Source organism: Lissotriton helveticus, chromosome 1_2, assembly GCF_964261635.1.
Source record: "Lissotriton helveticus chromosome 1_2, aLisHel1.1, whole genome shotgun sequence".
NCBI classification, from domain to species: Eukaryota; Metazoa; Chordata; class Amphibia; order Caudata; family Salamandridae; genus Lissotriton; species Lissotriton helveticus.
Window position 1 is genome coordinate 338,722,477 of NC_136058.1, and position 19,209 is coordinate 338,741,685.

At 41.4% G+C, this 19,209-nt stretch overlaps 21 non-coding genes across 21 annotated transcripts; all 21 read left to right on the top strand.

The window, feature by feature from the left end:
* The first annotated feature begins 1,716 nt into the window (after positions 1-1,716).
* On the top strand, positions 1,717-1,789 carry TRNAK-CUU (transfer RNA lysine (anticodon CUU)). Its single transcript has one exon. It is a non-coding gene; the product is annotated as a tRNA-Lys (tRNA).
* A 1,079-nt stretch (positions 1,790-2,868) lies between these two features.
* On the top strand, positions 2,869-2,941 carry TRNAA-AGC (transfer RNA alanine (anticodon AGC)). Its single transcript has one exon. It is a non-coding gene; the product is annotated as a tRNA-Ala (tRNA).
* A 769-nt stretch (positions 2,942-3,710) lies between these two features.
* On the top strand, positions 3,711-3,783 carry TRNAA-AGC (transfer RNA alanine (anticodon AGC)). Its single transcript has one exon. It is a non-coding gene; the product is annotated as a tRNA-Ala (tRNA).
* Positions 3,784-4,524: 741 nt separating this feature from the next.
* TRNAA-GGC (transfer RNA alanine (anticodon GGC)) lies at positions 4,525-4,597 on the top strand. The gene has a single exon. It is a non-coding gene; the product is annotated as a tRNA-Ala (tRNA).
* Positions 4,598-4,948: 351 nt separating this feature from the next.
* Positions 4,949-5,021, top strand: TRNAK-CUU (transfer RNA lysine (anticodon CUU)). The gene has a single exon. It is a non-coding gene; the product is annotated as a tRNA-Lys (tRNA).
* Positions 5,022-5,365: 344 nt separating this feature from the next.
* Positions 5,366-5,438, top strand: TRNAA-AGC (transfer RNA alanine (anticodon AGC)). Its single transcript has one exon. It is a non-coding gene; the product is annotated as a tRNA-Ala (tRNA).
* A 1,231-nt stretch (positions 5,439-6,669) lies between these two features.
* On the top strand, positions 6,670-6,742 carry TRNAA-AGC (transfer RNA alanine (anticodon AGC)). The gene has a single exon. It is a non-coding gene; the product is annotated as a tRNA-Ala (tRNA).
* A 352-nt stretch (positions 6,743-7,094) lies between these two features.
* On the top strand, positions 7,095-7,167 carry TRNAK-CUU (transfer RNA lysine (anticodon CUU)). The gene has a single exon. It is a non-coding gene; the product is annotated as a tRNA-Lys (tRNA).
* Positions 7,168-7,936: 769 nt separating this feature from the next.
* On the top strand, positions 7,937-8,009 carry TRNAK-CUU (transfer RNA lysine (anticodon CUU)). The gene has a single exon. It is a non-coding gene; the product is annotated as a tRNA-Lys (tRNA).
* A 1,231-nt stretch (positions 8,010-9,240) lies between these two features.
* Positions 9,241-9,313, top strand: TRNAK-CUU (transfer RNA lysine (anticodon CUU)). Its single transcript has one exon. It is a non-coding gene; the product is annotated as a tRNA-Lys (tRNA).
* A 344-nt stretch (positions 9,314-9,657) lies between these two features.
* TRNAA-AGC (transfer RNA alanine (anticodon AGC)) lies at positions 9,658-9,730 on the top strand. Its single transcript has one exon. It is a non-coding gene; the product is annotated as a tRNA-Ala (tRNA).
* Positions 9,731-10,081: 351 nt separating this feature from the next.
* On the top strand, positions 10,082-10,154 carry TRNAK-CUU (transfer RNA lysine (anticodon CUU)). The gene has a single exon. It is a non-coding gene; the product is annotated as a tRNA-Lys (tRNA).
* A 344-nt stretch (positions 10,155-10,498) lies between these two features.
* On the top strand, positions 10,499-10,571 carry TRNAA-AGC (transfer RNA alanine (anticodon AGC)). The gene has a single exon. It is a non-coding gene; the product is annotated as a tRNA-Ala (tRNA).
* A 769-nt stretch (positions 10,572-11,340) lies between these two features.
* Positions 11,341-11,413, top strand: TRNAA-AGC (transfer RNA alanine (anticodon AGC)). Its single transcript has one exon. It is a non-coding gene; the product is annotated as a tRNA-Ala (tRNA).
* A 768-nt stretch (positions 11,414-12,181) lies between these two features.
* Positions 12,182-12,254, top strand: TRNAA-AGC (transfer RNA alanine (anticodon AGC)). The gene has a single exon. It is a non-coding gene; the product is annotated as a tRNA-Ala (tRNA).
* A 677-nt stretch (positions 12,255-12,931) lies between these two features.
* TRNAA-AGC (transfer RNA alanine (anticodon AGC)) lies at positions 12,932-13,004 on the top strand. The gene has a single exon. It is a non-coding gene; the product is annotated as a tRNA-Ala (tRNA).
* Positions 13,005-13,773: 769 nt separating this feature from the next.
* On the top strand, positions 13,774-13,846 carry TRNAA-AGC (transfer RNA alanine (anticodon AGC)). Its single transcript has one exon. It is a non-coding gene; the product is annotated as a tRNA-Ala (tRNA).
* A 351-nt stretch (positions 13,847-14,197) lies between these two features.
* Positions 14,198-14,270, top strand: TRNAK-CUU (transfer RNA lysine (anticodon CUU)). The gene has a single exon. It is a non-coding gene; the product is annotated as a tRNA-Lys (tRNA).
* Positions 14,271-14,614: 344 nt separating this feature from the next.
* Positions 14,615-14,687, top strand: TRNAA-AGC (transfer RNA alanine (anticodon AGC)). Its single transcript has one exon. It is a non-coding gene; the product is annotated as a tRNA-Ala (tRNA).
* A 1,612-nt stretch (positions 14,688-16,299) lies between these two features.
* TRNAA-AGC (transfer RNA alanine (anticodon AGC)) lies at positions 16,300-16,372 on the top strand. Its single transcript has one exon. It is a non-coding gene; the product is annotated as a tRNA-Ala (tRNA).
* Positions 16,373-18,395: 2,023 nt separating this feature from the next.
* Positions 18,396-18,468, top strand: TRNAK-CUU (transfer RNA lysine (anticodon CUU)). The gene has a single exon. It is a non-coding gene; the product is annotated as a tRNA-Lys (tRNA).
* Positions 18,469-19,209: the final 741 nt, after the last annotated feature.

Here is a 19,209-nt window from a genome sequence, read left to right on the forward strand (position 1 = left end):
GAGTGCCCGTGTCGGGCTCCATGGCTCTTGGGCAGTCGTCCCCCGGGCGTCCGGGGCTCCATCCAGGCCGACGGCATGGCAGAGTGCCCGGGACGGGCTCCATGCGTCCCGGGCCTTCGTCCCCCGGGCTCTTGGGCAGTCGTCCCCCGGGCGCCCGAGGCTCCATCCAGGCTGACGACATGGCAGAGTGCCCGGGTCGGGCTCCATGGCTCTTGGGCAGTCCCCCCCCCCGGGCGTCCGGGGCTCCATCCAGGCCGACGGCATGGCAGAGTGCCCGGGACGGGCTCCATGCGTCCCGGGCATTCGTCTCCCGGGCGCCCGGGGCTCCATCCAGCCCGACGGCATGGAAAAGTGGCCAGGACGGGCTCCATGCGTCCCCGGCATTCGTCCCCCAGGCTCCCGGGGCTCCATCCAGCCCGACGGCATGGAAAAGTGCCCGGGACGGGCTCCATACGTCCCGGGCAGTCCTCCCCCGGGCGTCCGGGGCACCCATCTCCAGGAGGCCAACAGCATGGCAAAGTACCCGGGACGGGCTCCATGGGTCCCGGGCAGTCCTCGCCCGGGCGTCCGGGGCTTCCATCTCCAGGCCAACGGCAGGTCAAAGTGCCCAGGACGGGCTCCACGGGTCCCTGGCAGTCCTCCCCCCCGGGCATCCGGGGCTCCCTTCCCCGGGCCAACGGCATGCCAGAGTGCCCAGGACGGGCTCCACGAGTCCCGGGCGTCCGGGGCTCCCTTCCCCGGGACAACGGCTCGTCAGAATGCCCATGACGGGCTCCACGGGTCCCGGGTATCTGGGACTCCCTTCCCCGGGCCAACGGCATGCCGGAGTTTCCAGTTCGGGCTCCACAAGTCCCGGGTGTCCGGGGCTCCCTTCCCCGGGCCAACGGCTTGTCAGAGTACCCAGGATGGGCTCCACGGTTCCCGGGCGTCCGGGGTTCCCTTCCCCGGGTCAGCGGCATGTCAGAGTGCCCAGGACGAGTTCCACGGGTCCCGGGCAGTCCTCCCCCGGGCGTCCAGGGCTCCCTTCCCCGGGCCGACGGCAGGTCAGAGTGCCCAGGACGGGCTCCACGGGTCCCGGGCAGTCCTCCCCCTGGGCGTCCGGCGCTCCCTTCTCCAGGCCGATGGCAGGTTAGAGTGAGCAGGACGGGCTCCACGGGTCCCGGGCAGTCCTCTCCCGGGCGTACGTGGTTGTCCGACAGATTCGGGCGGATGTGCTTTTACGAACCGGATCGGAATCAGCCCAAATAATAATTTTAATATTCCACATTTGTAAAGCGCACAATCACCCGTAAGGGTCTCTAGGCGCTAGGGGACGTCGGGAAGATTAAGCAAGCTATTGCCCAGAGTCACATGGTGCTGGGCTAATCTGCCGCCGGTGCCGGGGATCGAACCGTGATCTCCAGATTCCGGAGTCAGCCGCCCTAGCCGCGGCGCCAGCTATTGCCCAGAGTCACATGGTGCTGGGCTAATCTGCCGCCGGTGCCGGGGATCGAACTGTGATCCCCAGATTCTGGAGTCAGCCGCCCTAGCCGCGGCGCCAGCTATTGCCCAGAGTCACATGGTGCTGGGCTAATCTGCCGCCGGTGCCGGGGATCGAACCGTGATCCCCAGATGGGGATATCCCAAAAATCTGGCATGGATACGGCCCGCCAGGACGGGTTTGGAAACCTTTTCTTAATGAAAAACGATCAGTTTGCATACTACTGTAAAGAGGGAGCCCGGCTAGCTCAGTCGGTAGAGCATGAGACTCTTAATCTCAGGGTCGTGGGTTCGAGCCCCACGTTGGGTGAAAACGAGTAATTTTTGGTGGGAAATGTAACTTCAAGATTAGGTAGGGCATTAGTCTAGATTAACATACAGCGATATTACTCCTATTCAAGTACTAAACAGGCCAACCTGAACTGTAAAACATCCCCTAAGTGGAGGTAAGGCATCAGTTAGGAGTGAACTGAACACTCATGTAATGGGCAATTTGACTTCAAATAAAGTGTGGAAGGCATTAACATTACTTTTGAAATGTTTTTCTGAGGAGAGCACACAGGGGAATTAGCTCAAATGGTAGAGCGCTCGCTTAGCATGCGAGAGGTAGCGGGATCGATGCCCCCATTCTAACATGTACATACATTTTATTTTTAACTTGTCATTGCGAAGCATAGTAAGAACAGATAAATCACAGATGGCTTTCATATATGGTCACATCATAACAACTAAAGGGGTTTTATCAAAAGGATTTAGGTATTTGTTAGCTTGTGAGAGCAATTTGAGTTCTTATGCAATCTCACAATGACATTTCCACAACTTCCATTTCAATTTTGTCTCATTTTACTTGACACTCTGTCCACTGAGGGATCTATAAATGATAAGTTCCTTGAAAAACGAGAGTTGAGGAATATCCAGGAACTGGTTTTCTTAATGAAAAACGATCAGTTTGCATACTACTTTAAAGAGAGAGCCCGGCTAGCTCAGTCGGTAGCGCATGAGACTCTTAATCTCAGGGTTGTGGGTTCGATCTCCACGTTGGGCGAAAACGAGTAATTTTTGCAGGATTATTTCATTGGCTCTCATAATATGGCAATTAATCTTGCATTAGACATGCAATAACTCCCAAAAATTGTATATCTTTGGTTTCCCATTGGTGGGAAATGTAACTTCAAGATTAGGTAGGGCATTAGTCTAGATTAACATACAGCGATATTACTCCTATTCAAGTACTAAACAGGCCAACCTGAACTGTAAAACATCCCCTAAGTGGAGGTAAGGCATCAGTTAAGAGTGAACTGAACACTCATGTAATGGGCAATTTGACGTCAAATAAAGTGTGGTAGGCATTAACATTACTTTTGAAATGTTATTCTGAGGGAGCACACAGGGGAATTAGCTCAAATGGTAGAGCGCTCGCTTAGCATGCGAGAGGTAGCGGGATCGATGCCCGCATTCTCCATTCTAAAATGTCCGTACATTTTATTTTTAACTTGTCATTGCCAAGCTTGTTGCATAGTAAGAACAGATAAATCACAGATGGCTTTCATATATGGTCACATCATAACAAAAAAAGGGGTTTTATCAAAAGGGTTTAGGTATTCGTTAGCTTGTGAGAGCAATTTGAGTTCTTATGCAATCTCACAATGACATTTCCACAACTTCCATTTCAATTTTGTCTCATTTTACTTGACACTCTGTCCACTTAGGGATCTATAAATGATAAGTTCCTTCAAAAACAAGAGTTGAGGAATATCCAGGAACTGGTTTTCTTAATGAAAAACGATCAGTTTGCACACTACCTTAAAGAGGGAGCCCGGCTAGCTCAGTCAGTAGAGCATGAGACTCTTAATCTCAGGGTCGTGGGTTCGAGCCCCACGTTGGGTGAAAAAGAGTAATTTTTGCAGGATTATTTCATTGGCTCTCATAATATGGCAATTCATCTTGCATTAGGCATGCAATAACTCCCAAAAATTGTATATCTTTGGTTTCCCATTGGTGGGAAATGTAACTTCAAGATTAGGTAGGGCATTAGTCTAGATTAACATACAGCGATATTACTCCTATTCAAGTACTAAACAGGCCAACCTGAACTGTAAAACATCCCCTAAGTGGAGGTAAGGCATCAGTTAGGAGTGAACTGAACACTCATGTAATGGGCAATTTGACGTCAAATAAAGTGTGGTAGGCATTAACATTACTTTTGAAATGTTATTCTGAGGGAGCACACAGGGGAATTAGCTCAAATGGTAGAGCGCTCGCTTAGCATGCGAGAGGTAGTGGGATCGATGCCCGCATTCTCCATTCTAAAATGTACATACATTTTATTTTTAACTTGTCATTGCCAAGCTTGTTGCATAGTAAGAACAGATAAATCACAGATGGCTTTCATATATGGTCACATCATAACAAAAAAAGGGGTTTTATCAAAAGGGTTTAGGTATTCGTTAGCTTGTGAGAGCAATTTGAGTTCTTATGCAATCTCACAATGACATTTCCACAACTTCCATTTCAATTTTGTCTCATTTTACTTGACACTCTGTCCACTGTGGGATCTATAAATGATAAGTTCCATGAAAAACAAGAGTTGAGGAATATCCAGGAACTGGTTTTCTTAATGAAAAACGATCAGTTTGCACACTACCTTAAAGTGGGAGCCCGGCTAGCTCAGTCGTCGTGGGTTCGGGCCCCACGTTGGGTGAAAACGAGTAATATTTGCAGGATTATTTCATTGGCTCTCATAATATGGCAATTCATCTTGCATTAGGCATGCAATAACTCCCAAAAATTGTATATCTTTGGTTTCCCATTGGTGGGAAATGTAACTTCAAGATTAGGTAGGGCATTAGTCTAGATTAACATACAGCGATATTACTCCTATTCAAGTACTAAACAGGCCAACCTGAACTGTAAAACATCCCCTAAGTGGAGGTAAGGCATCAGTTAAGAGTGAACTGAACACTCATGTAATGGGCAATTTGACATCAAATAAAGTGTGGTAGGCATTAACATTACTTTTGAAATGTTATTCTGAGGGAGCACACAGGGGAATTAGCTCAAATGGTAGAGCGCTCGCTTGGCATGCGAGAGGTAGCGGGATCGATGCCCGCATTCTCCATTCTAAAATGTACATACATTTTATTTTTAACTTGTCATTGCCAAGCTTGTTGCATAGTAAGAACAGATAAATCACAGATGGCTTTCATATATGGTCACATCATAACAACTAAAGGGGTTTTATCAAAAGGGTTTAGGTATTCGTTAGCTTGTGAGAGCAATTTGAGTTCTTATGCAATCTCACAATGACATTTCCACATCTTCCATTTCAATTTTGTCTCATTTACTTGACACTCTGTCCACTGAGGGATCTATAAATGATAAGTTCCTTGAAAAACAAGAGTTGAGGAATATCCAGGAACTGGTTTTCTTAATGAAAAACGATCAGTTTGCATACTATTTTAAAGAGGGAGCCCGGCTAGCTCAGTCGGTAGAGCATGAGACTCTTAATCTCAGAGTCGTGGGTTCGAGCCCCACGTTGGGCGAAAACAAGTAAGTTTTGCAGGATTATTTCATTGGCTCTCATAATATGGCAATTAATCTTGCATTAGACATGCAATAACTCCCAAACATTGTATATCTTTGGTTTCCCATTGGTGGGAAATGTAACTTCAAGATTAGGTAGGGCATTAGTCTAGATTAACATACAGCGATATTACTCCTATTCAAGTACTAAACAGGCCAACCTGAACTGTAAAACATCCCCTAAGTGGAGGTAAGGCATCAGTTAAGAGTGAACTGAACACTCATGTAATGGGCAATTTGACGTCAAATAAAGTGTGGTAGGCATTAACATTACTTTTGAAATGTTATTCTGAGGGAGCACACAGGGGAATTAGCTCAAATGGTAGAGCGCTCGCTTAGCATGCGAGAGGTAGCGGGATCGATGCCCGCATTCTCCATTCTAAAATGTACATACATTTTATTTTTAACTTGTCATTGCCAAGCTTGTTGCATAGTAAGAACAGATAAATCACAGATGGCTTTCATATATGGTCACATCATAACAAAAAAAGGGGTTTTATCAAAAGGGTTTAGGTATTCGTTAGCTTGTGAGAGCAATTTGAGTTCTTATGCAATCTCACAATGACATTTCCACAACTTCCATTTCAATTTTGTCTCATTTTACTTGACACTCTGTCCACTGAGGGATCTATAAATGATAAGTTCCTTGAAAAACAAGAGTTGAGGAATATCCAGGAACTGGTTTTCTTAATGAAAAACGATCAGTTTGCACACTACCTTAAAGAGGGATCCCGGCTAGCTCAGTCGGTAGAGCATGGGACTCTTAATCTCAGGGTCGTGGGTTTGAGCCCCACGTTGGGTGAAAACGAGTAATTTTTGCAGGATTATTTCATTGGCTCTCATAATATGGCAATTCATCTTGCATTAGGCATGCAATAACTCCCAAAAATTGTATAGTAAGAACAGATAAATCACAGATGGCTTTCATATATGGTCACATCATAACAACTAAAGGGGTTTTATCAAAAGGATTTAGGTATTCGTTTGCTTGTGAGAGCAATTTGAGTTCTTATGCAATCTCACAATGACATTTCCACAACTTCCATTTCAATTTTGTCTCATTTTACTTGACACTCTGTCCACTGAGGGATCTATAAATGATAAGTTCCTTGAAAAACGAGAGTTGAGGAATATCCAGGAACTGGTTTTCTTAATGAAAACGATCAGTTTGCATACTATTTTAAAGAGAGAGCCGGCTAGCTCAATCGGTAGAGCATGAGACTCTTAATCTCAGGGTCGTGGGTTCGAGCCCCACGTTGGGCAAAAACAAGTAATTTTTGCAGGATTATTGCATTGGATCTCATAATATGGCAATTAATCTTGCATTAGACATGCAATAACTCCCAAAAATTGTATATCTTTGGTTTCCCATTGGTGGGAAATGTAACTTCAAGATTAGGTAGGGCATTAGTCTAGATTAACATACAGCGATATTACTCCTATTCAAGTACTAAACAGGCCAACCTGAACTGTAAAACATCCCCTAAGTGGAGGTAAGGCATCAGTTAGGAGTGAACTGAACACTCATGTAATGGGCAATTTGACTTCAAATAAAGTGTGGAAGGCATTAACATTACTTTTGAAATGTTTTTCTGAGGAGCGCACACAGGGGAATTAGCTCAAATGGTAGAGCGCTCGCTTAGCATGCGAGAGGTAGCGGGATCGATGCCCGCATTCTCCATTCTAACATGTACATACATTTTATTTTTAACTTGTCATTGCCAAGCTTGTTGCATAGTAAGAACAGATAAATCACAGATGGCTTTCATATATGGTCACATCATAACAACTAAAGGGGTTTTATCAAAAGGATTTAGGTATTTGTTAGCTTGTGAGAGCAATTTGAGTTCTTATGCAATCTCACAATGACATTTCCACAACTTCCATTTCAATTTTGTCTCATTTTACTTGACACTCTGTCCACTGAGGGATCTATAAATGATAAGTTCCTTGAAAAACAAGAGTTGAGGAATATCCAGGAACTGGTTTTCTTAATGAAAAACGATCAGTTTGCACACTACCTTAAAGAGGGAGCCCGGCTAGCTCAGTCGGTAGAGCATGAGACTCTTAATCTCAGGGTTGTGGGTTCGAGCCCCACGTTGGGCGAAAACGAGTAATTTTTGCAGGATTATTTCATTGGCTCTCATAATATGGCAATTAATCTTGCATTAGACATGCAATAACTCCCAAAAATTGTATATCTTTGGTTTCCCATTGGTGGGAAATGTAACTTCAAGATTAGGTAGGGCATTAGTCTAGATTAACATACAGCGATATTACTCCTATTCAAGTACTAAACAGGCCAACCTGAACTGTAAAACATCCCCTAAGTGGAGGTAAGGCATCAGTTAAGAGTGAACTGAACACTCATGTAATGGGCAATTTGACGTCAAATAAAGTGTGGTAGGCATTAACATTACTTTTGAAATGTTATTCTGAGGGAGCACACAGGGGAATTAGCTCAAATGGTAGAGCGCTCGCTTAGCATGCGAGAGGTAGTGGGATCAATGCCCGCATTCTCCATTCTAAAATGTACATACATTTTATTTTTAACTTGTCATTGCCAAGCTTGTTGCATAGTAAGAACAGATAAATCACAGATGGCTTTCATATATGGTCACATCATAACAAAAAAAGGGGTTTTATCAAAAGGGTTTAGGTATTCGTTAGCTTGTGAGAGCAATTTGAGTTCTTATGCAATCTCACAATGACATTTCCACAACTTCCATTTCAATTTTGTCTCATTTTACTTGACACTCTGTCCACTGAGGGATCTATAAATGATAAGTTCCTTGAAAAACAAGAGTTGAGGAATATCCAGGAACTGGTTTTCTTAATGAAAAACGATCAGTTTGCACACTACATTAAAGAGGGAGCCCGGCTAGCTCAGTCGGTAGAGCATGAGACTCTTAATCTCAGGGTTGTGGGTTCGAGCCCCACGTTGGGCGAAAACGAGTAATTTTTGCAGGATTATTTCATTGGCTCTCATAATATGGCAATTAATCTTGCATTAGACATGCAATAACTCCCAAAAATTGTATATCTTTGGTTTCCCATTGGTGGGAAATGTAACTTCAAGATTAGGTAGGGCATTAGTCTAGATTAACATACAGCGATATTACTCCTATTCAAGTACTAAACAGGCCAACCTGAACTGTAAAACATCCCCTAAGTGGAGGTAAGGCATCAGTTAAGAGTGAACTGATTACTCATGTAATGGGCAATTTGACGTCAAATAAAGTGTGGTAGGCATTAACATTACTTTTGAAATGTTATTCTAAGGGACCACACAAGGGAATTAGCTCAAATGGTAGAGCGCACGCTTAGCATGCGAGAGGTAGTGGGATCGATGCCCGCATTCTCCATTCTAAAATGTACATACATTTTATTTTTAACTTGACATTGCCAAGCTTGTTGCATAGTAAGAACAGATAAATCACAGATGGCTTTCATATATGGTCACATCATAACAAAAAAAGGGGTTTTATCAAAAGGGTTTAGGTATTCGTTAGCTTGTGAGAGCAATTTGAGTTCTTATGCAATCTCACAATGACATTTCCACAACTTCCATTTCAATTTTGTCTCATTTTACTTGACACTCTGTCCACTGAGGGATCTATAAATGATAAGTTCCTTGAAAAACAAGAGTTGAGGAATATCCAGGAACTGGTTTTCTTAATGAAAAACGATCAGTTTGCACACTACCTTAAAGAGGGAGCCCGGCGAGCTCAGTCGGTAGAGCATGAGACTCTTAATCTCAGGGTCGTGGGTTCGAGCCCCACGTTGGGTGAAAACGAGTAATTTTTGCAGGATTATTTCATTGGCTCTCATAATATGGCAATTCATCTTGCATTAGGCATGCAATAACTCCCAAAAATTGTATAGTAAGAACAGATAAATCACAGATGGCTTTCATATATGGTCACATCATAACAACTAAAGGGGTTTTATCAAAAGGATTTAGGTATTCGTTTGCTTGTGAGAGCAATTTGAGTTCTTATGCAATCTCACAATGACATTTCCACAACTTCCATTTCAATTTTGTCTCATTTTACTTGACACTCTGTCCACTGAGGGATCTATAAATGATAAGTTCCTTGAAAAACGAGAGTTGAGGAATATCCAGGAACTGGTTTTCTTAATGAAAACGATCAGTTTGCATACTACTTTAAAGAGAGAGCCCGGCTAGCTCAGTCGGTAGAGCATGAGACTCTTAATCTCAGGGTCGTGGGTTCGAGCCCCACGTTGGGTGAAAACGAGTAATTTTTGCAGGATTATTTCATTGGCTCTCATAATATGGCAATTAATCTTGCATTAGACATGCAAAAACTCCCAAAAATTGTATATCTTTGGTTTCCCATTGGTGGGAAATGTAACTTCAAGATTAGGTAGGGCATTAGTCTAGATTAACATACAGCGATATTACTCCTATTCAAGTACTAAACAGGCCAACCTGAACTGTAAAACATCCCCTAAATGGAGGTAAGGCATCAGTTAAGAGTGAACTGAACACTCATGTAATGGGCAATTTGACATCAAATAAAGTGTGGTAGGCATTAACATTACTTTTGAAATGTTATTCTGAGGGAGCACACAGGGGAATTAGCTCAAATGGTAGAGCGCTCGCTTAGCATGCGAGAGGTAGCGGGATCGATGCCCGCATTCCCCATTTAAAAATGTACATACATTTTATTTTTAACTTGTCATTGTCAAGCTTGTTGCATAGTAAGAACAGATAAATCACAGATGGCTTTCATATATGGTCACATCATAACAACTAAAGGGGTTTAATCAAAAGGGTTTAGGTATTCGTTAGCTTGTGAGAGCAATTTGAGTTCGTATGCAATCTCACAATGACATTTCCACAACTTCCATTTCAATTTTGTCTCATTTACTTGACACTCTGTCCACTGAGGGATCTATAAATGATAAGTTCCTTGAAAAACAAGAGTTGAGGAATATCCAGGAACTGGTTTTCTTAATGAAAAACGATCAGTTTGCATACTATTTTAAAGATGGTGCCCGGCTAGCTCAGTCGGTAGAGCTTGAGACTCTTAATCTCAGGGTCGTGGGTTCGAGCCCCACGTTGGGCGAAAACAAGTAGTTTTTGCAGGATTATTGCATTGGATCTCATAATATGGCAATTAATCTTGCATTAGACATGCAATAACTCCCAAAAATTGTATATCTTTGGTTTCCCATTGGTGGGAAATGTAACTTCAAGATTAGGTAGGGCATTAGTCTAGATTAACATACAGCGATATTACTCCTGTTCAAGTACTAAACAGGCCAACCTGAACTGTAAAACATCCCCTAAGTGGAGGTAAGGCATCAGTTAGGAGTGAACTGAACACTCATGTAATGGGCAATTTGATGTCAAATAAAGTATGGTAGGCATTAACATTACTTTTGAAATGTTATTCTGAGGGAGCACACAGGGGAATTAGCTCAAATGGTAGAGCGCTCGCTTAGCATGCGAGAGGTAGCGGGATCGATGCCCGCATTCTCCATTCTAAAATGTACATACATTTTATTTTTAACTTGTCATTGCCAAGCTTGTTGCATAGTAAGAACAGATAAATCACAGATGGCTTTCATATATGGTCACATCATAACAACTAAAGGGGTTTTATCAAAAGGGTTTAGGTATTCGTTAGCTTGTGAGAGCAATTTGAGTTCGTATGCAATCTCACAATGACATTTCCACAACTTCCATTTCAATTTTGTCTCATTTTACTTGGCACTCTGTCCACTGAGGGATCTATAAATGATAAGTTCCTTGAAAAACGAGAGTTGAGGAATATCCAGGAACTGGTTTTCTTAATGAAAAACGATCAGTTTGCATACTACTTTAAAGTGGGAGCCCGGCTAGCTCAGTCGGTAGAGCATGAAACTCTTAATCCCAGGGTCGTGGGTTCGAGCCCCACGTTGGGCGAAAACAAGTAATTTTTGCAGGATTATTGCATTGGATCTCATAATATGGCAATTATTCTTGCATTAGACATGCAATAACTCCCAAAAAATGTATATCTTTGGTTTCCCATTGGTGGGAAATGTAACTTCAAGATTAGGTAGGGCATTAGTCTAGATTAACATACAGCGATATTACTCCTATTCAAGTACTAAACAGGCCAACCTGAACTGTAAAACATCCCCTAAGTGGAGGTAAGGCATCAGTTAGGAGTGAACTGAACACTCATGTAATGGGCAATTTGACTTCAAATAAAGTGTGGAAGGCATTAACATTACTTTTGAAATGTTATCCTGAGGGAGAACACAGGGGAATTAGCTCAAATGGTAGAGCGCTCGCTTAGCATGCGAGAGGTAGCGGGATCGATGCCCGCATTCTCCATTCTAAAATGTACATACATTTTATTTTTAACTTGTCATTGCTAAGCTTGTTGCATAGTAAGAACAGATAAATCACAGATGGCTTTCATATATGGTCACATCATAACAACTAAAGGGGTTTTATCAAAAGGGTTTAGGTATTCGTTAGCTTGTGAGAGCAATTTGAGTTCTTATGCAATCTCACAATGACATTTCCACAACTTCCATTTAAATTTTGTCTCATTTACTTGACACTCTGTCCACTGAGGGATCTATAAATGATAAGTTCCTTGAAAAACAAGAGTCGAGGAATATCCAGGAACTGGTTTTCTTAATGAAAAACGATCAGTTTGCATACTATTTTAAAGAGGGATCCCGGCTAGCTCAGTCGGTAGAGCATGAGACTCTTAATCTCAGAGTCGTGGGTTCGAGCCCCACGTTGGGCGAAAACAAGTAATTTTTGCAGCATTATTGCATTGGATCTTATAATATGGCAATTAATCTTGCATTAGACATGCAATAACTCCCAAAAATTGTATATCTTTGGTTTCCCATTGGTGGGAAATGTAACTTCAAGATTAGGTAGGGCATTAGTCTAGATTAACATACAGCGATATTACTCCTGTTCAAGTACTAAACAGGCCAACCTGAACTGTAAAACATCCCCTAAGTGGAGGTAAGGCATCAGTTAGGAGTGAACTGAACACTCATGTAATGGGCAATTTGATGTCAAATAAAGTGTGGTAGGCATTAACATTACTTTTGAAATGTTATTCTGAGGGAGCACACAGGGGAATTAGCTCAAATGGTAGAGCGCTCGCTTAGCATGCGAGAGGTAGCGGGATCGATGCCCGCATTCTCCATTCTAAAATGTACATACATTTTATTTTTTAACTTGTCATTGCCAAGCTTGTTGCATAGTAAGAACAGATAAATCACAGATGGCTTTCATATATGGTCACATCATAACAACTAAAGGGGTTTTATCAAAAGGGTTTAGGTATTCGTTAGCTTGTGAGAGCAATTTGAGTTCTTATGCAATCTCACAATGACATTTCCAAAACTTCCATTTCAATTTTGTCTCATTTTACTTGGCACTCTGTCCACTGAGGGATCTATAAATGATAAGTTCCTTGAAAAACGAGAGTTGAGGAATATCCAGGAACTGGTTTTCTTAATGAAAAACGATCAGTTTGCATACTACTTTAAAGAGGGAGCCTGGCTAGCTCAGTCGGTAGAGCATGAGACTCTTAATCTCAGGGTCGTGGGTTCAAGCACCACGTTGGGTGAAAACGAGTAATTTTTGGTGGGAAATGTAACTTCAAGATTAGGTAGGGCATTAGTCTAGATTAACATACAGCGATATTACTCCTATTCAAGTACTAAACAGGCCAACCTGAACTGTAAAACATCCCCTAAGTGGAGGTAAGGCATCAGTTAGGAGTGAACTGAACACTCATGTAATGGGCAATTTGACTTCAAATAAAGTGTGGAAGGCATTAACATTACTTTTGAAATGTTTTTCTGAGGAGAGCACACAGGGGAATTAGCTCAAATGGTAGAGCGCTCGCTTAGCATGCGAGAGGTAGCGGGATCGACGCCCGCATTCTCCATTCTAACATGTACATACATTTTATTTTTAACTTGTCATTGCCAAGCTTGTTGCATAGTAAGAACAGATAAATCACAGATGGCTTTCATATATGGTCACATCATAACAACTAAAGGGGTTTTATCAAAAGGATTTAGGTATTTGTTAGCTTGTGAGAGCAATTTGAGTTCTTATGCAATCTCACAATGACATTTCCACAACTTCCATTTCAATTTTGTCTCATTTTACTTGACACTCTGTCCACTGAGGGATCTATAAATGATAAGTTCCTTGAAAAACGAGAGTTGAGGAATATCCAGGAACTGGTTTTCTTAATGAAAAACGATCAGTTTGCATACTACTTTAAAGAGAGAGCCCAGCTAGCTCAGTCGGTAGAACATGAGACTCTTAATCTCAGCGTTGTTGGTTCGAGCCCCACGTTGGGCGAAAACAAGTAGTTTTTGCAGGATTATTGCATTGGATCTCATAATATGGCAATTAATCTTGCATTAGACATGCAATAACTCCCAAAAGTTGTATATCTTTGGTTTCCCATTGGTGGGAAATGTAACTTCAAGATTAGGTAGGGCATTAGTCTAGATTAACATACAGCGATATTACTCCTATTCAAGTACTAAACAGGCCAACCTGAACTGTAAAACATCCCCTAAATGGAGGTAAGGCATCAGTTAAGAGTGAACTGAACACTCATGTAATGGGCAATTTGACATCAAATAAAGTGTGGTAGGCATTAACATTACTTTTGAAATGTTATTCTGAGGGAGCACACAGGGGAATTAGCTCAAATGGTAGAGCGCTCGCTTAGCATGCGAGAGGTAGCGGGATCGATGCCCGCATTCCCCATTTACAAATGTACATACATTTTATTTTTAACTTGTCATTGCCAAGCTTGTTGCATAGTAAGAACAGATAAATCACAGATGACTTTCATATATGGTCACATCATAACAACTAAAGGGGTTTTATCAAAAGGGTTTAGGTATTCGTTAGCTTGTGAGAGCAATTTGAGTTCTTATGCAATCTCACAATGACATTTCCACAACTTCCATTTCAATTTTGTCTCATTTACTTGACACTCTGTCCACTGAGGGATCTATAAATGATAAGTTCCTTGAAAAACAAGAGTTGAGGAATATCCAGGAACTGGTTTTCTTAATGAAAAACGATCAGTTTGCATACTGTTTTAAAGAGGGTGCCCGGCTAGCTCAGTCGGTAGAGCATGAGACTCTTAATCTCAGGGTCGTGGGTTCGAGCCCCACGTTGGGCGAAAACAAGTAGTTTTTGCAGGATTATTGCATTGGATCTCATATTATGGCAATTAATCTTGCATTAGACATGCAATAACTCCCAAAAATGGTATATCTTTGGTTTCCCATTGGTGGGAAATGTAACTTCAAGATTAGGTAGGGCATTAGTCTAGATTAACATACAGCGATATTACTCCTGTTCAAGTACTAAACAGGCCAACCTGAACTGTAAAACATCCCCTAAGTGGAGGTAAGGCATCAGTTAGGAGTGAACTGAACACTCATGTAATGGGCAATTTGATGTCAAATAAAGTATGGTAGGCATTAACATTACTTTTGAAATGTTATTCTGAGGGAGCACACAGGGGAATTAGCTCAAATGGTAGAGCGCTCGCTTAGCATGCGAGAGGTAGCGGGATCGATTCCCGCATTCTCCATTCTAAAATGTACATACATTTTATTTTTAACTTGTCATTGCCAAGCTTGTTGCATAGTAAGAACAGATAAATCACAGATGGCTTTCATATATGGTCACATCATAACAACTAAAGGGGTTTTATCAAAAGGGTTTAGGTATTCGTTAGCTTGTGAGAGCAATTTGAGTTCTTATGCAATCTCACAATGACATTTCCACAACTTCCATTTCAATTTTGTCTCATTTTACTTGGCACTCTGTCCACTGAGGGATCTATAAATGATAAGTTCCTTGAAAAACGAGAGTTGAGGAATATCCAGGAACTGGTTTTCTTAATGAAAAACGATCAGTTTGCATACTACTTTAAAGAGGGAGCCCGGCTAGCTCGATCGGTAGAGCATGAAACTCTTAATCTCAGGGTCGTGGGTTCGAGCCCCACGTTGGGCGAAAACAAGTAATTTTTGCAGGATTATTGCATTGGATCTCATAATATGGCAATTAATCTTGCATTAGACATGCAATAACTCCCAAAAAATGTATATCTTTGGTTTCCCATTGGTGGGAAATGTAACTTCAAGATTAGGTAGGGCATTAGTCTAGATTAACATACAGCGATATTACTCCTATTCAAGTACTAAACAGGCCAACCTGAACTGTAAAACATCCCCTAAGTGGAGGTAAGGCATCAGTTAGGAGTGAACTGAACACTCATGTAATGGGCAATTTGACTTCAAATAAAGTGTGGAAGGCATTAACATTACTTTTGAAATGTTTTTCTGAGGAGAGCACAGAGGGGAATTAGCTCAAATGGTAGAGCGCTTGCTTAGCATGCGAAAGGTAGCGGGATCGATGCCCGCATTCTCCATTCTAAAATGTACATACATTTTATTTTTAACTTGTCATTGCCAAGCTTGTTGCATAGTAAGAACAGATAAATCACAGATGGCTTTCATATATGGTCACATCATAACAACTAAAGGGGTTTTATCAAAAGGATTTAGGTATTTGTTAGCTTGTGAGAGCAATTTGAGTTCTTATGCAATCTCACAATGACATTTCCACAACTTCCATTTCAATTTTGTCTCATTTTACTTGACACTCTGTCCACTGAGGGATCTATAAATGATAAGTTCCTTGAAAAACGAGAGTTGAGGAATATCCAGGAACTGGTTTTCTTAATGAAAAACGATCAGTTTGCATACTACTTTAAAGAGAGAGCCCGGCTAGCTCAGTCGGTAGAGCATGAGACTCTTAATCTCAGCGTTGTTGGTTCGAGCCCCACGTTGGGCGAAAACGAGTAATTTTTGCAGGATTATTGCATTGGATCTCATAATATGGCAATTAATCTTGCATTAGACATGCAATAACTCCCAAAAATTGTATATCTTTGGTTTCCCATTGGTGGGAAATGTAACTTCAAGATTAGGTAGGGCATTAGTCTAGATTAACATACAGCGATATTACTCCTATTCAAGTACTAAACAGGCCAACCTGAACTGTAAAACATCCCCTAAGTGGAGGTAAGGCATCAGTTAGGAGTGAACTGAACACTCATGTAATGGGCAATTTGACGTCAAATAAAGTGTGGAAGGCATTAACATTATTTTTGAAATGTTATTCTGAGGGAGCACACAGGGGAATTAGCTCAAATGGTAGAGCGCTCGCTTAGCATGCGAGAGGTAGCGGGATCGATGCCCGCATTCTCCATTCTAAAATGTGCATACATTTTATTTTTAACTTGTCATTGCCAAGCTTGTTGCATAGTAAGAACAGATAAATCACAGATGGCTTTCATATATGGTCACATCATAACAACTAAAGGGGTTTTATCAAAAGGGTTTAGGTATTCGTTAGCTTGTGAGAGCAATTTGAGTTCTTATGCAATCTCACAATGACATTTCCACAACTTCCATTTCAATTTTGTCTCATTTTACTTGACACTCTGTCCACTGAGGGATCTATAAATGATAAGTTCCTTGAAAAACAAGAGTTGAGGAATATCCAGGAACTGGTTTTCTTAATGAAAAACGATCAGTTTGCATTCTAGTTTAAAGAGGGAGCCAGGCTAGCTCAGTCGGTAGAGCATGAGACTCTTAATCTCAGGGTCGTGGGTTCGAGCCCCACGTTGGGAGAAAATGAGTATTTTTTGCAGGATTATTGCATTGGATCTCATAATATGGCAATTAATCTTGCATTAGACATGCAATAACTCCCAAAAATTGAATATCTTTGGTTTCCCATTGGTGGGAAATGTAACTTCAAGATTAGGTAGGGCATTAGTCAGCGATATTACTCCTATTCAAGTACTAAACAGGCCAACCTGAACTGTAAAACATCCCCTAAGTGGAGGTAAGGCATCAGTTAGGAGTGAACTGAACACTCATGTAATGGGCAATTTGACGTCAAATAAAGTGTCGTAGGCATTAACATTACTTTTGAAATGTTATTCTGAGGGAGCACACAGGGGAATTAGCTCAAATGGTAGTGCGCTCGCTTAGCATGCGAGAGGTAGAGGGATCGATGCCCGCATTCTCCATTCTAAAATGTACACACATTTTATTTTTAACTTGTCATTGCCAAGCTTGTTGCATAGTAAGAACAGATAAATCACAGATGGCTTTCATATATGGTCACATCATAACAACTAAAGGGGTTTTATCAAAAGGGTTTAGGTATTCGTTAGCTTGTGAGAGCAATTTGAGTTCTTATGCAATCTCACAATGACATTTCCACAACTTCCATTTCAATTTTGTCTCATTTTACTTGACACTCTGTCCACTGAGGGATCTATAAATGATAAGTTCCTTGAAAAACAAGAGTTGAGGAATATCCAGGAACTGGTTTTCTTAATGAAAAATGATCAGTTTGCATAATATTTTAAGGAGGGAGCCCGGCTAGCTCAGTCGGTAGAGCATGAGATTCTTAATCTCAGGGTCGTATGTTCGAGCCCCACGTTGGGCGAAAAGGAGTAATTTTTGCAGGATTATTGCATTGGATCTCATAATATGGCAATTAATCTTGCATTAGACATGCAATAACTCCCAAAAATTGTATATCTTTGGTTTCCCATTGGTGGGAAATGTAACTTCAAGATTAGGTAGGGCATTAGTCTAGATTAACATACAGCGATATTACTCCTATTCAAGTACTAAACAGGCCAACCTGAACTGTAAAACATCCCCTAAGTGGAGGTAAGGCATCAGTTAGGAGTGAACTGAACACTCATGTAATGGGCAATTTGACGTCAAATAAAGTGTCGTAGGCATTAACATTACTTTTGAAATGTTATTCTGAGGGAGCACACAGGGGAATTAGCTCAAATGGTAGTGCGCTCGCTTAGCATGCGAGAGGTAGAGGGATCGATGCCCGCATTCTCCATTCTAAAATGTACATACATTTTATTTTTAACTTGTCATTGCCAAGCTTGTTGCATAGTAAGAACAGATAAATCACAGATGGCTTTCATATATGGTCACATCATAACAACTAAAGGGGTTTTATCAAAAGGGTTTAGGTATTCGTTAGCTTGTGAGAGCAATTTGAGTTCTTATGCAATCTCACAATGACATTTCCACAACTTCCATTTCAATTTTGTCTCATTTTACTTGACACTCTGTCCACTGAGGGATCTATAAATGATAAGTTCCTTGAAAAACAAGAGTTGAGGAATATCCAGGAACTGGTTTTCTTAATGAAAAACGATCAGTTTGCATACTGTTTTAAAGAGGGTGCCCGGCTAGCTCAGTCGGTAGAGCATGAGACTCTTAATCTCAGGGTCGTGGGTTCAAGCCCCACGTTGGGCGAAAACAAGTAGTTTTTGCAGGATTATTGCATTGGATCTCATAATATGGCAATTAATCTTGCATTAGACATGCAATAACTCCCAAAAATTGTATATCTTTGGTTTCCCATTGGTGGGAAATGTAACTTCAAGATTAGGTAGGGCATTAGTCTAGATTAACATACAGCGATATTACTCCTATTCAAGTACTAACCAGGCCAACCTGAACTGTAAAACATCCCCTAAGTGGAGGTAAGGCATCAGTTAGGAGTGAACTGAACACTCATGTAATGGGCAATTTGACTTCAAATAAAGTGTGGAAGGCATTAACATTACTTTTGAAATGTTTTTCTGAGGAGAGCACAGAGGGGAATTAGCTCAAATGGTAGAGCGCTTGCTTAGCATGCGAAAGGTAGTGGGATCGATGCCCGCATTCTCCATTCTAAAATGTACATACATTTTATTTTTAACTTGTCATTGCCAAGCTTGTTGCATAGTAAGAACAGATAAATCACAGATGGCTTTCATATATGGTCACATCATAACAACTAAAGGGGTTTTATCAAAAGGATATAGGTATTTGTTAGCTTGTGAGAGCAATTTGAGTTCTTATGCAATCTCACAATGACATTTCCACAACTTCCATTTCAATTTTGTCTCATTTTACTTGACACTCTGTCCACTGAGGGATCTATAAATGATAAGTTCCTTGAAAAACGAGAGTTGAGGAATATCCAGGAACTGGTTTTCTTAATGAAAAACG